The following is a 14,162-nucleotide window of genomic DNA, read 5'->3' as shown; positions in this document are numbered from 1 at the left end:
ATGCCATCATTTGAAAGGAAGGATGTTTAAAAAAGCCTGGATAACTGGTTTGTTATGTTAGTATTTGTCTTGTAGTCATTGGTGTAGCATTGTGTCTGTTTTTGTGACCAAGGTCCTGCAAACCTCTTCTTAGTGATCACTTTCCAGGCCCAAACATACTTCTGGAGAGCAACAATAAGCAGTGGCTGACAGTTACGTGGTGTTTTTCATTTGATGATCCTAATTTGCTTTAACAGTCAATTTTAAGGGTATGTATCAATAACATTTTGTTCTCTTCGTGGCTGGCAGGTCTTTAAACATCACTGAATGAGATAGCAGTGCAAAAATTCAGGGAAATTAGGAAACCAAATTACGTTTATTTCCCTATCAGCATACTCAGGATGTCAACTAACAAATAAAGCATTTCTGGAGATTCGTAGAAACAAACAGAAGGGCCTGGGTTTCTTTGGGAACTATTCAAACTCTTTTCAGCCTGGACTGCAAATTAAAAGAAAAAACAGCAGGTCTATTTTGTATCCAGCTCCTGAAGAAGGTCACATAACTGAACTTTTCTCTTCCAGCTTCTATTCTTAGTGTGAACTTTCACTGACTTGTTTGTTTGTCATTTGTTAAAGCGTGCTACATGTAGGAAACGGACTTTGGGGCAATAAAACTGAAGCCCCTGAAAAGAATACTCATGAACAGTCGAGATCTGAAAAAACAGTACATTTCCTGTGTGCCGTATCAACCATCCTGCAACAACACAGCCAAGTCCAGACTGCGTGAACAGGAAATGACAAGCCTAGAATTACTAATAATGATGAAAGGAGACCAGGCTATTCCATAGGGACTATGTGTATATAAAGGTATAACTCCAGCCAACACAATAAACCTTCAAAGCATGAAATGTTAATGTTCATCAGGAAAGTAACCTAATAAAGGAAGATGCTTTCCGTATCCCAGACAAAGCATATTAGAGAGCTTGGATCTAAATCTGAATGTTCCACCTTGGTCATTGCAATTATCTGCTAAGTATGATGCTTGAATCCAGAGCTCAATTCTGGTGTTGAATTCTTCAAATCTCTGTATTTAAACCTCTTCTCAGTGCTGCATTACCAGGACGAAGGCACTATTTTGCAAAAAACAAAGCTCAACCTTTTAGCATGAAGTCAGCCTATGAATAATTGGTTTGGAGGAAAACAAATTTTAAGGATCAGAAACATTTTTTAAAATAAGTTAAAATTCCTACAAAACACTTCATCTCTATTGCCCTCAGGTAGTCCACAAAGTCAGGCAAAGATTTCAGGACCACACGGGTGTAATGTGCACAGAAAGCAGTTTGTCTGTGCTTCTGTGATGGAGCCCTGTGCTGCAGTTACCATCTCAGAGTTAAAACTGGGTTTGTTAACACTGGATCATATGCTCTGTGCCGTAAGACTGCTCCCAAGAGTTCCTGTAAAACCCCACAACAGCACCCTGGCATTACTCAGAAGCACTCTGGAGGATGAGTTTAAGAGCCAAATATCTAAAGTTCAGGCTAAAGCTGGGAAAGACCCAAGAAAGGACTTAAACAAACAAAGTGTCTCCACTGTAACCCAAGATAGAAGTGAAGGCTAAACAGCATCACATATCAGAGCTAGCAGGCAGGACTGAGAAACAATTTCCTTTCTATGTTTGTAATATGTGCATATACTCTTTCTGAAGCACTCAGCTTTTTACAAACTCTGCTAATATCATGCAAACCATGTTTCCAGACACTTTCTTCTGCTGCCATTCCTTTAAATGGGTCACACAAAGCTCCCCAGAGTAGCGAAGTAAATAAATTGTGTCCCAGATGCAATAAGGGGACAATCTGTCTCAGCCCGTGCATGGGGTCATGCTGCTTGTTAACAACACCTACCAAGGGATTTAGGTGGACGTGGATCCAGGCATGTCCTGCAAGGCCACATGATATTGATGGCCTGTCTAAACTTGCTTTCTAGACACTGCAGCGTTCTTCAAAGTGACCTTCTACGTGTTCCTTTGCTCGTGATCACAAAATAAATTACCGAGTTGTACTGCAAAAGCGATCTCTACATTGCTTCTCCTCAAACACAGATCCCTTTGGTTCATGTAGAGATAGAAAGCAATTATCTTCAGAGATAACTGATTCAAAACATTTCAAATGCAACCAACAGGCCATAGAGGGTAATTAGTAAGGTTGTAAGAAAGGAAACCTAAAATATAGGGTGAGTTCCATGCTACTTAATACACAGCTACAGGAAGGAAGGCAGTTGGTAAAAAAAAGCTTTGGGTCCTGCTTTGAGTTATACACAGATACAGACAAGATGCAGGGGTGTTGCAATGTAGGAAAATCAGAATTTTGTTCTGAAGTCACTCATGTACCAGGATCTCTTGCCACTGCTAATTTTTGGTTTTGCCTTTTGTTTTGCAGGGGGATAATGGGGCTGGGGGAGCTTTACAGTGCCCACACACAAAGAAATCTTTTACTAATTCTACTTAAATCTTCAGAAGCACTCTTATCAGTTTTAGAAATGGGCCTGCATGCATATTTAATTCAAAATGGAGATAAGGATTTTGATATGGACAAAAAAATTAGGGTCTGCATTTGGATTCTCCCACTTTTCCCATGGACTAACAAAGCCACAGGTACAATCACCTACGGAGCAGGAGAGTCAAATTATAACCTCATCATCTGCTCCTGGCTTCCTGCCATTCTGAAGGCTGGTTGAGGGGAAGTTGCTGAAGAATGGAGGAAGTTCAGTGTTGACAATACATTTTGTCTGCTCTCTGGCATGCCAGGGACCAAAGGAGTCCCTAACCAACCCTTTGTCTGGGAGGCAAAATGTAGGTTTGCAGTCACTTTGCTTGCCTCCCTCACTTTGATTCAACAAGAAAAGATCAGCTCACAGTTATCACAGAGTTAACCTACCTTTGGAAGAGATCTGTTGTCTTTTTATCGAGAAACACTCTGCTTGCTTGCTTTGACTAAATCACACCTGGAAACGCATCTGTAAACTGGAAGAGAATCACAAATCGACCACTTTGGCTAATGAAAAAATTTCATTCTACCCTGTGATATGTCTGTCTCCCTGGCACACAGGAAGTGCATTAAAGAGATAATAAACACTCATGAAACACATTTAATGACCTAACATTTAAGAGCAGCGCTCTCGTTCATTACTGTAACTTTCTGCTAAATTGTCACCATCAAGATTGCTCATGGGCTCAAAAGGTCAGTGTTATTTTTGCTGTTGAAATCACAGAGTCTGGGAAACAACTGTGTGTAAATTGCTGATAAACTGGAACAAAGACAGTGGAGAAAAACACTGAACATGTAAGAATGCAAGTAAACCAGCAGGAAAGGAGGGGAGGGGAAGAATCTCACGGACAGTTTATTAAAAGAACAAAAGAATAAAATCTGGTGCATTTGTTTTCCACTGGTGCAGGAAGCCCGGTCTTTAAGCACCTACTATAAATAGAGTGCTCTAATCCTTCATCAAAGCGGGTAGTAGTCTACAACAAAATGAATGAATTTTAAGTATAATCTGGGAAGAGGAAGATGCCACTCCCCTCATAGTAGAAGAATCTTTGTCTAAATTCTAACAGAAATTAGTTATTTCGTAGCGTAAAAGAGCCGGGGAGACAAAGCAGGGCCTGGAACTTGATGTTTTACAGTGCAAGATCCTCAGCAAGAATATTGTTAGAGAATGGAATGAGCAGTCATCTACATCAGGATTGAATAATCAGTTTTGGAGGAAGATGAACTTGAATCTACTGCATGGCGAACCTGAAAATCCCCAAGGAGTTCCATTCTGAGTGGAGGCTGTATGTGAACTCTGTACACTTTGGAGTAAGTGTTCAATAGGGTGATAGGAATACCATACAGAAAACAACAGGAACTTTGAAAACATGAAAAGGACAATCTTCAGTCATTCAGCTGTCTATAAAGGGGGTGAATGGAAAGAAATCCCAAGTATTCGTCTCAGAGCCATCCAAGGTCAAAACAAATGCGGAATACAGAGACTTACACTGCCCTTGAGGAAAAAAAATCACTGAAAAGAATTTCAGGGGAAAGAATGTAAATTGTTATTAGATGGCCTCAAAGCCCTAACTCTATAGGCAAGCAGCTCTGGCTAAAAGTTTGGCCAAATGACTCAGTACTTCTAATTGCGTGGGCTTGGGTTTGATGCTACTCAAATGAACCCAACGAGGAAATTTGTTCAACTTGCCCACTGAACCAGATGCTTAGTGAGTAAATTCTAGAATAGGCACTGAATATTCTTCCAGCAATCAATAACAAGTGGGAAAAGTGGCTTCAGCTGAATTTGTCCCATGAATTGATGCATACCACCGTCAGACAGGAACCCAGACTTAAGATTATAGGCATTCAGAAGCTTTATGTACAGGGTCATACACTGACACCCAGTTTGCAAACTTCTGCTTCAGAATAACTTGATCTACTTTGAAATTTACTTCTGAGTAAACAGCTTCTTGTTCCACAATGGGAGTATGCACACATAGTGCTAATCAGAAGTAATATTCCACTTGAACTGCTAACTTTACTGCAATCCAAATGAGTTGCCCAGTGTAAACAAGTGTTTTCTTCAGAGAAGTGGGAAGATGACAAGCATGACAACTTTTAAGGGCAGCTCATGGAGGGGAGATTGCGAGGCCTCAATGGCACATTTGTGTAAGGAAGGTTAGTATCTCTGTCTCACAGCAACATGTGAAATCAGGAAGATAGTTGCAGCTGCATTTGGCAGAAAAACAGTAGTAACCTAAGCTTGACACTATAAATGATGGTTATTGAACCAGCGTCCTCATGAAAAAGCTAGATGTTGGCAAAAGGGCATGAGGAAGACAAAACAGAAGCTTAATTAACTTAACAGGAAAGAAAAATCTCCTAGATAAAAGGAAGAGAGCCATTTCTGAGCCAAGTACTTAAAGGGTTCTCAGACCTTCCCAGGCCAAAGAGTGTGTGTGTGTAATGCTGACTTCCTTCCAGCTCTGTCTGTGCCAGAAATAACTCTTCAATGGAGTATATCTCATTAGTGTACCTTTTACCAAGCCATTCTTTCAAAAGAAAGTGATACTTGCTGCTGACACGCTGCTGGCAAATGAAGGAGGCTGCTTTCATGAAGAGTGTAGCACATTCCTCTATCCCTCTGCCCAAACACATACAAGTTTGCTGACTTGTAATGGCACGAGCTAAAAATTGCATTGAAAAAAATCATAATGAGAGAAAGAAAGAGGCAGAGAAAATCTGCAGCGACCAACATGAGGGTTGACTGGCCTCTTCAAGACAGCAAGGCGAGTTCAGCATCTTTCAAAGACCCTTTTGCAGCTTGTATTGCTGATACTGCCTTTCAAGTCATTGTGTTCTTAGCCACAGAAGGGTGAACCTGGAGCCATATACTGTGAATGTCACATAAAACCCTGAAACTTGGCCAGCTGGGTTGTAAGTACAGAACTTACACGTTGCCTGAAGATAATACATAACTCTTCACCCAAGAGAGGCACTGAGAGAAACATACAAAACATACTATCTATATGCTAATGCATCCATCCACCAACTAGCTGTGGTTTGCTTGATGCACTCCAGTTCAGGATCTGAGATTTAATTTAGGAATAAAAGTGCATTTCTATCTTTCATAGTTTCAAAGAAAATAATCCACCCATGAACAGATCAGAGCAGCTGAAATAGTATCTGCTGAAGTCTGTGAAGAACCTGAAATGAAAGATCTGAGAAGAGCAGTTATGTTCCACCTAAGTATCCCACTGGGCTGCAAAACTGGGCTGCAAAACTCTTTGGAGGCTTTATGAAGGAAAAATAAAATAAAAAGTGCATGTTAACTATTTCATTGTTAGACAGCAGTCTAGGGATACTGGAAACTAGAAACACAAAAGCTAATGGAAAGAGAAAGAAGGACAGGAAGAGACTGCAGAGGATTTACTGGTAGACACAGCTTTCCTACTGAGCAAAAACTGGTATGCCAGTAATTTCTAAGGAAATTTCTAATAGTAGCTCTAGAAGAGCTTTTTGTTTGGTTTTAGGTTGTTTTTGTTTGTTGGTTTTTTGGGTTTTTTTTGGCTTACCAACTAGACTCCATACAGGACCTTTGGTCCAGCCTCACAGAGGACAATTCTGTGAGTCCAGAGGAGAAGACTGTAATGAATTTACAGTCCCAAGTATCATTAAATATGGAATTTATTCTTTTCCTGGAATGAGTGGGACACTCCTCCCACTGACAAAAAGGGGGTTTTATCTTTTTTCTTGTACACAGAAGTCACCCCACACACAGTGCACTGCATGCACAGAGCTGCTTCCTGAAATATTTCAAAATTTGTTTTCCTTAGATTATTTGTGTCTACAGCCACCAGCTGGTCTGTGTCAAAGCCGATATATTCAACATATTATTCCATTATCCTATTAGGTTGAACATGTCCTTCCTCCCACGAGTGCTGTTAAGATATCATTCTTATATAAAAGAGAGAACTTTAGTCCCACTGTCACCTCTTTTCTCCTTCAGAATAAGGCACTATCCTCAGTGATCAGATGACTTTTTAGCCCATTCTGACACTTTGTGTTCATATATGCAAGAAATGATTCCTGGGCATTTAACATCCAGCTCTCTCAACAAACAATACATCAAATACATACATACATCAAATGGAGGAAAAAACAAAAGCTCTGAAGTCTTGAAAAGACAACGTCTGATGATTTCTTTTTTCAAATGACACTTTTCTATATTATGTTATTGGACTCTCACTTGAAACCATCACTTCTCTTCCATCAAGACAGCACTCATTTCCCAAACTGCTCTCTCAAAATGGAAAACATCTCAAATTCTGGTCAATGACATTTCAGCTAAGGAAATGGTCACCTTCAAGTTTTCTTCTGCAGGCTCTTCATGCCCCTGGGAATGGGAGAGCAAAAATTCCTGGCTGGTTTCCACGACCTCTGGGACTGAACATTCCTTGCTTGAAGAGCCTTCCCAACCTCTACACAAGCTATGATTAAGACCGTTAGTGTCAGCAAGGATTAGTCAAAAAATGCCATTTTAAAGTTTGATAGGAGTAGGAAGGCACTAAGGAAGTGAGATAAAGCAGAGAGCAAGCACCAATGGGAATGGAGGCAACCAACCAACACATAAATGTGCCCATGTCAAAAATGTGTAGGATCACCTGTGGGGACACTTAAAATCATTGGCAGTGGCATGAACACTATCTCTTGCTTCTCTCCTCTCCAAGATATAGCTTTGGGTGAATAAGACTCTGAACAGGGGAACTTTCTCCTTTTTACATCCTAGAAAGAAATGTATTTTGGAAACAAAGCACATCCCTCTTCATTTGTGTGCCTGGAGATTTCCAGTTAGCCCACACCATACTTTTCCACAGGATCTCAGAAGTAACTGGTGAGCCAATGAACACTTCCACAGTCACGTGAACAGAAGAGAAATGTAACACGTTTCCTGGACAGATCATTAGCAATATGCAGTCTTTTGATAGGGGAAAGAAAGAGGAGAACAGGGAATGAAGGAGTAGCAGAGGTGTGTGAAGGATAACTGGGGTATGCATATATAGAGAGCTGAGATAACACATCGTCCCATAAACCACAGCAAACACTAGCATAACAAATTCAATCCTGCTGATCAGACAGGTTAATCATAGCCACTGGTGACAAGGAAGGAGCCTTTTTTTTCTTTTCTGATTGTGGCAGAAAAAAATGCACTACTTGTCAAAAGGCAACACTACAACATCCTCCTATATATATATTAAGCTTGATTCATTCTCCAGAGCAGAAAGAAGCTTGCAAAGGCTTCATACCCATGTTTTACCACCTATTTACTCACCTCTCAGATCTTTTGTTCCATGGGAAACAGTAGTTAGTCACTCACAAACATGCTGACACAGTTCATTTCCTCCTGGTCCCAGCACAATGGAAACCACTAGCATCAGCTCAGCTCCAGGTACTGAATAATAAAAAACAAAGCAACTTTATCAAGCCAAACTGTACCATCAGAAGCCTCTCTAACACAGCACCCTCCTCCTGTGTTAATCAGAAAATCAAGGAAGGACACATGATGGTTACCTACTCATCCATCTACCTCTCCTCACTTTTGCTCACCAGAAAAGCAACAGGTGCTTCAAGCAGAGATGCAGACATGCACATTTATTCTCTTCAAGAGGCACCAAAACCCAGAAGTGTTCCAGAAAGATAGTATTTCTTTTTGCTCCTACTGCATCCTCTCTAGGTGTAGTTTTTTATGGTCTTTTAACATAAGGGCCGTATGTTCTCCCCAGGGAGGTATGCTGCCATAGGTAAAGATGAACAGACATGCAACTAAAACATAGAAAGTGAATGAATAAATGGACATCAGGGCAGTGTGGAAGAGGTTAATATCAGTACATTGGGAGTGGCTAGTGGATCGTGTATTACAGATAACAGCAGAGGGACTTTTAAAGATCTTTTTGCTGAGAAGCTGTCATTGAGAGTAGTGTTTCGTAGCAGAGGAAAGCAGCACTGGTGCTGCTATTGTGGGTTGGGCAGTTATTATGGGATGCCAGAATGTCTCTCAAAGTGTGCTGTGGCTCCGATCATGCCCAGTCTCCTTGCTAATACACTGGGGTACCATTTTTCATTTCCTTCCTTGCTGGATTGCTATTGTCACAATAAATCCAGACGTTTGGGCTTTGGGAGGGAAGAAGCAATTATACCAAGGGGCTGCTCAGCACTGCAAACCAACACTGAGTTCAGCTGTGGTCCTCAGGAATTGCAACACTTCTGAGATTCACTCAGCCCTTGCATTCCTTGTACAAAAACACAATGCCCTAATTGTCACATCTGCTGGTTCATGCTATCTCTGCTCTTCCTGTTCACGCTGTGTGTTTAATTTCATGTTAACTACTACAGTTCTTCAAAGCTTCCTTCTAATGCAGTGTAATTTTCCACTGTAACCAAGCACTCTTTAGAAACCAGCTCCAAAGTACCTGGAGAGCTTCGTGCACACAAAGCTGCAGGCTTTGGTTCAGAAGCTCTTCCCATGGCTAGAAGCAAAATCTTAGCAAAAGGATGCCTCCCTTCTTAAAGGTACAAAGAACCATTCTCTGGTTGTGTTGAGTCACAAGACCTTGAATTACCAGTTTTAGAACAATGTTTACGTGCAAAACAATGATTTAGCAAAATGTTTGAATAAGAAAGTGAGAGAATCAGCAGCATTATTTGATCTCTTTTGAAAAAAAAAACTGATTGACCACAGTTTCAAAATGTTAAAGGCAAGACCCTGGAGCCACAGATTAGTGGACAGAGACGGGGGGGGGGAGCAATCAGGGTTGCCTGCAAATGCTCTTCATAATGACTGTGCAATTTAACCCAGCTATCATGAAGATGGATGAATGTAGCATGTACATGTATTGCTGCTCGCAACCAATAATGGCTCAAATTGGGCAGAAGGAAAGATGACATGCTGCAATTTGCAAATAATTAGTATGCCTGTAGCCTTTGCTCACCTTTCCATCTCATGCATTAGAGGCAAAATATTCACATCCCAGGCAATTAAGCCCATCCCATTTTAGACTTTCTCATCCCATTTTTTCCTTCTGTTCTGGTATGCCTGCGATTGAACTTGATTTGCCCATATGTACTTACCCTCTATATATGCCCTCAGCTACTTTCATACACTCAAAACTGAAATGACTGCCATTTCGTCTTTCAGCTGCCTGCTCAAAATCCACAGCTTCCATATGGTCTGGATAAACTCAGGCTCTTTGTTACATTGATGCTTATTGTTTCTGTTAGTCCTTTGTCTTATTTCTATGGCTAATTCAACTATTTATTTTTTATACTGCATTCTCTTTCGGTTTGTTCAACGTGCACAGCTGCTAGCATAGCAAGGGCCAGAGCAAGGCACATTTAAGGAGATCGTTTCCTTTCTTGTATGCAGAGAGCTCAGTTTAACCCATGGAAAATGTCTCTTTGATGGTTCAGCACCAATCTAACACAGGAAACACCACAGCAGCTGATGTTGGGCCTTTGCAGAGAACTGTAGTGCAGCATTTTCCTGTCATGCTGCAGGCTGTTCTGACACATCGTCTCGCTGTTCAACTCATGACAAATAACAGAGAGAAGCATTGAAAACAGTCTAATGCCAGGCCTCTTAGAATGACTTACCTTGTTTAACAAGGAGCCTTTTGGGTTTATCAAGCCTCTGTTATCTTGTGCATGCTGGGACATGTTAGCAGCTTCGCTGGGGTGAAGAAAAACAGTAGTGAGAGCAAGAAAGTCCTGTTTTTATTGACCAGAGCTGCTCACCCTTCAGGGGCACCTAGCTGAAACACCATAACAAAGCATTGATTATGCTGCTGCTGAGAAACACAGGAAGGTCTTCCTGAGCACAGTTCCAAAATGCAGCCTGCAGAGAGAGAGAATGGTGGGAAAGACACTACAATACAAATGAGAGGTATGACCCTCCAAAAGGAAAAGGAGACCTCACAAACACGAAGCAAGAGGCCACAGGGACCAGTCCAAGGCTGAGAGGAGTTGCCACCCACTCCACCTTCTGTCTGTATTCTGGCAAGGAACCATCTGGTTCAACTGACCAAAACATTTTCAGTCTACAGCAGAACAAAGAAGTACCTGGGTTAGTAGCCTTCATAAACCAAGGATGTAAAGGTTTTTTTTTTGTTTGTTTGTTTGTTTTTTTAAATATGCAACCTAAGAGCAAAAATAGCAAAAAAAAAGAGCTTTTTGCTACATATTTGCTTTGAAAAAAATCCTTCATAGTTGCCACATTCCTACCTGATTTCTTAGCATCTCCCCAAGGGCTTCAGCCTTGATGCTGTGTCAGAGTCATCTCTGAAGGAGTGTCCTGGTGAAGACAGCTGAATCTCCATCATTGTGGGGAAAATCTACCTGAGGTGAATGGCCCAAGAAGCTATCAGAACAATCTGCTTTAACCAGAGCTTTCCAGCAAAGGGAAATGTGGACCAAACTAGTTGGATCCTGAAGTCCCACAGACAGCAGAGGGAGCTCTCTCTGCTCTCTGTCCTCCAGCATCAGACTTAAACCTGCCAGAGTTAAACAACCAAAGAGAAATCAGAAATGACATCAGTGAGTACAAAGGCTGCTGAGTTCCTACACTGAGTGAGATGCCCAAATCCTAAAGAAGGGCCATACTTTGGAGGTTGCTCCCCTGCTGTACAGCCTGGCTGTTTACAGCCCACGCCGAGCGCTTTAGGTGCAGGCAGGAGATGGATTCCAAAACAGGAATTTAGTTCACATTCTGGTTTGAATCCAGAGTTTCACTGGGGATGAAGAGACAGGAGTGAGGCCTGGACAGTGTCCTGGAAGCACTGGTTTCAGTCCCACCTTCTCTGCTGTGCTGCTGGATAATCCTGGAGGCTTCCTCCGACCCATTTTGTGATACCTCCATCTGCTGCCCGTGTGACACAGTTCCCTGTGAATCTCAAAGACTTCTCCTGACAATTGCTGGAGAAGAGACGGGTGCTGTGGGAACCGATTCCGACCAAGTTAGTAACCAACATTTCTGTAAATACCAAACGCTAAGGAGCTAAAGAAAGAAATGGTCAGGGGTGAAATGTCATCTTTATGCTATTGTAACGCACAGCAGATGCTTCCCCGTCTGCTCACTGGCACTGGTAGCATGGTGTCTGCAGTTCTGACAGCCCAGGGCCTCAGAAGTTACCTTTCCCCCAACACGTGTTTCCCACATTGAAGGATCAGCGATCGCCCCTACTCTGCAAATCCAGCAATCTTGCTTAGAAGAAAACAAACCCTTCAGACAGCCTTTTTCTGCTTCCCTGGCCAGCAGAAGGAAATGCTGCACACGAATGGGAAGGCTCAGTGCTGTTGCTGCTTCCTGACTCCCACACTAAAAGGGAGCATGGGGGTCTGGGCTGGAGGAGAACAGTCCCACAGATAAACTGTCACAGAAGGAGCCAGGCCAGAGGCCTTGCTTCCACAGGAAAGCAGGCACCTTCCAGAAACAGCACAAGTAGCAGCTAGGTAGGCAGGGAGTGCAGAGGAACACGTCAAAGTCCGGATTTATGGGAACAAAAGGGTTTTCTTTTGTTCCTCCAATTACCTCTGCCAGCAGTCGTGCCACGTTCCTCCCCCACCCATGCAACCTCACCTTCAATTACCTCAGGAGCTTTCGTTACAGGAAGATGCCCTGAATGGATCAAATTAGTGCCTTATAAAAGCTCATTTGGGAAGCATCCATGTGATCCTTATTCAGTTAGCAGGAGGGGATGGAGTGGGGATGCCAAGTGAGGAGCTGAATGCTCAAGGCACACTGACATGGCTTCAGTGTATTGAGAAGACACAGCCAGAGAATGATGCCCTGCTTCTTGAGGGTACAGCAGCTTGGGGGCATGGGATCTCATAGAAACATCCTCCTCCTGTTTGCACTGCTCCAAGGAAATGGGATGTAACACGCTGCCAGCAGCTGTGAGCAAATAAGATTGTCCACACGGCAGCTGTAGAGGGAATGGGACTGGACAGAGATAAATTCCTGTCTCTGACAATAGCTAGTGGGCTCCAGGCAGACTAGCAGCTGCAAAGCACCCAGTTCCTTGTGCTGGTTCAGATGACCAGGCACCTCTGGGACTGTGCTGGTGAAGAAAAGAGGCAGAACAAGTCTGCTTCCATCTATTTTTATACTGCAGACCCATCTGCTCCTCTCCACAGCTGGCAAGGCATGGAGCTCAGCTTAGATCCTCCCAACAAAAGCCTCTTTATGAGGCATGGGAATCCCTCCCTCTACCAGCACCACTTGGCTTGGATTGCCTGGGCAGAGCTATTTCAAGCACCACAGGTGGCTTCTCCATCTCTCTAAGCACAGGATGGAGCAGCAGATGCCTCACCACAACACTGCCCAGCAATACCACTGGGGACAAAGCTGGGAAGCACACAGGACCTGCAGACGTGCCACACAGAAGAGGCCAACAGGAGGAGTGCAGGGAATGGTTTTCACAGGCGAGACAGAGCAGTGTCTACCTGCACAGAGACACAAGTACTGATACTGGGACAGAAAGACAAGAGTCACATCCAGTTTTTGCCCTTTGCAAGCACTAACTCACCCACACGCAGGCCCTTTCCTTGTGACAAGGCCTGACATTTGCTTGCTCCGAGCTCTGTCCCCCCGACACACACACAGCAGGATTGCTCCCAGCCGCTTGCGTCTCAGTTATCTGACTGCAGGGATACTATTTCCTGTGCTTATTTTTCTTGTCTGGCTAGTTGGCCTGGAGGGTCTCACCTGTTGGAAAACTGCCATTGCTTCCCCATCTGCAGCACTGACCACAGCTCAGTGAAAAACAGCCTTAGGTCACTTTTAACTTCCTTAGGACCAGGAGAGGGCAAAGGCCACAGATGCCAACATGGAGCGGGTTCCTGCATGCCTTACCTTACATCAGCAGATGCATCTCTAGAGGAAGCACAACAAGGACACGTGTTTTGCAGCACTGGCACACATCCGGTGCACAGCAGCCACCTGGAAAACACCAACTGCATGGCTACGTGCAGGAGGACCTCCCTTCTGAGAGAGTGAAAGTGTCTGTGCGGCAAACGGAGCACAGCCTCTTCCAAGACCTGATTCACACGCAGGCTTCAGTGCTCCGTGTCATCTGTAAGTCACTGACATCCTGACCCCAGAGCATGGCCTCATGCTTCTGATGGGAAGAAAACCATCAAACTCGTCCTGGGAGGACAGTAAGTTCCACATGGTGCTTCCAGATCAAGTGCTGGTCCTCCTGCAAGGGAAATGGAGACTGCTGTTAGCGTGCAGACAGCACAGGCCATACCTCAGAGCCACACGGTGAACATTTACAGAAACGTTGTTGCTATGCTTTTTTTTGGAAGCTTGGGTAGTGCAGAACCACAGGAAAGGGAAAGACAGCCCCAGCATCTCAGATAAACTTCTTGTGCGGCCCAGGTCTCGCATGCTGCAGGAAAGGTTGGATCACCTGCAAATGGAGAACATAGGAGGGGAGGAACCAGCATGGGAAGCAAGTGCTTAGAGGAAGCAAGATGTAAAGATTTATTGTGAAAAGCCTCAATTCCCAAGCATTGGCTCAATTCATAAGGAAAAGGGGACCTTGGGTTTAACACAGTTGCAGTTGAATGTGACATGGGTTAGTGGTGCAGACTGGAAGGTCTC

At 43.4% G+C, this 14,162-nt stretch overlaps 1 long non-coding RNA gene across 2 annotated transcripts; it reads right to left on the bottom strand.

Moving 5' to 3' along the window:
• Window positions 1–2,911: 2,911 nt before the first annotated feature.
• Window positions 2,912–13,731, bottom strand: LOC122176884. Of its 2 annotated transcripts, XR_006177864.1 has the most exons (4): window positions 13,410–13,731; window positions 10,154–10,229; window positions 7,836–7,955; window positions 2,912–2,997 (listed from the first exon to the last, which is right to left on the bottom strand). It is a non-coding gene; the product is annotated as an uncharacterized LOC122176884 (long non-coding RNA). The 2 variants fall into 2 exon arrangements; XR_006177865.1 differs by lacking the exon at window positions 13,410–13,731 and having other exon boundaries at window positions 10,154–10,540.
• Between the last annotated feature and the right edge of the window lie 431 nt (window positions 13,732–14,162).

Source organism: Lagopus leucura, unplaced genomic scaffold, assembly GCF_019238085.1.
Source record: "Lagopus leucura isolate 7727_CA_CO unplaced genomic scaffold, USGS_WTPT01 Super-Scaffold_806, whole genome shotgun sequence".
NCBI classification, from domain to species: domain Eukaryota; kingdom Metazoa; phylum Chordata; class Aves; order Galliformes; family Phasianidae; genus Lagopus; species Lagopus leucura.
The sequence above is the reverse complement of the archived record's forward strand: the minus strand, read 5'-3'. Positions and strand labels throughout refer to the sequence as shown.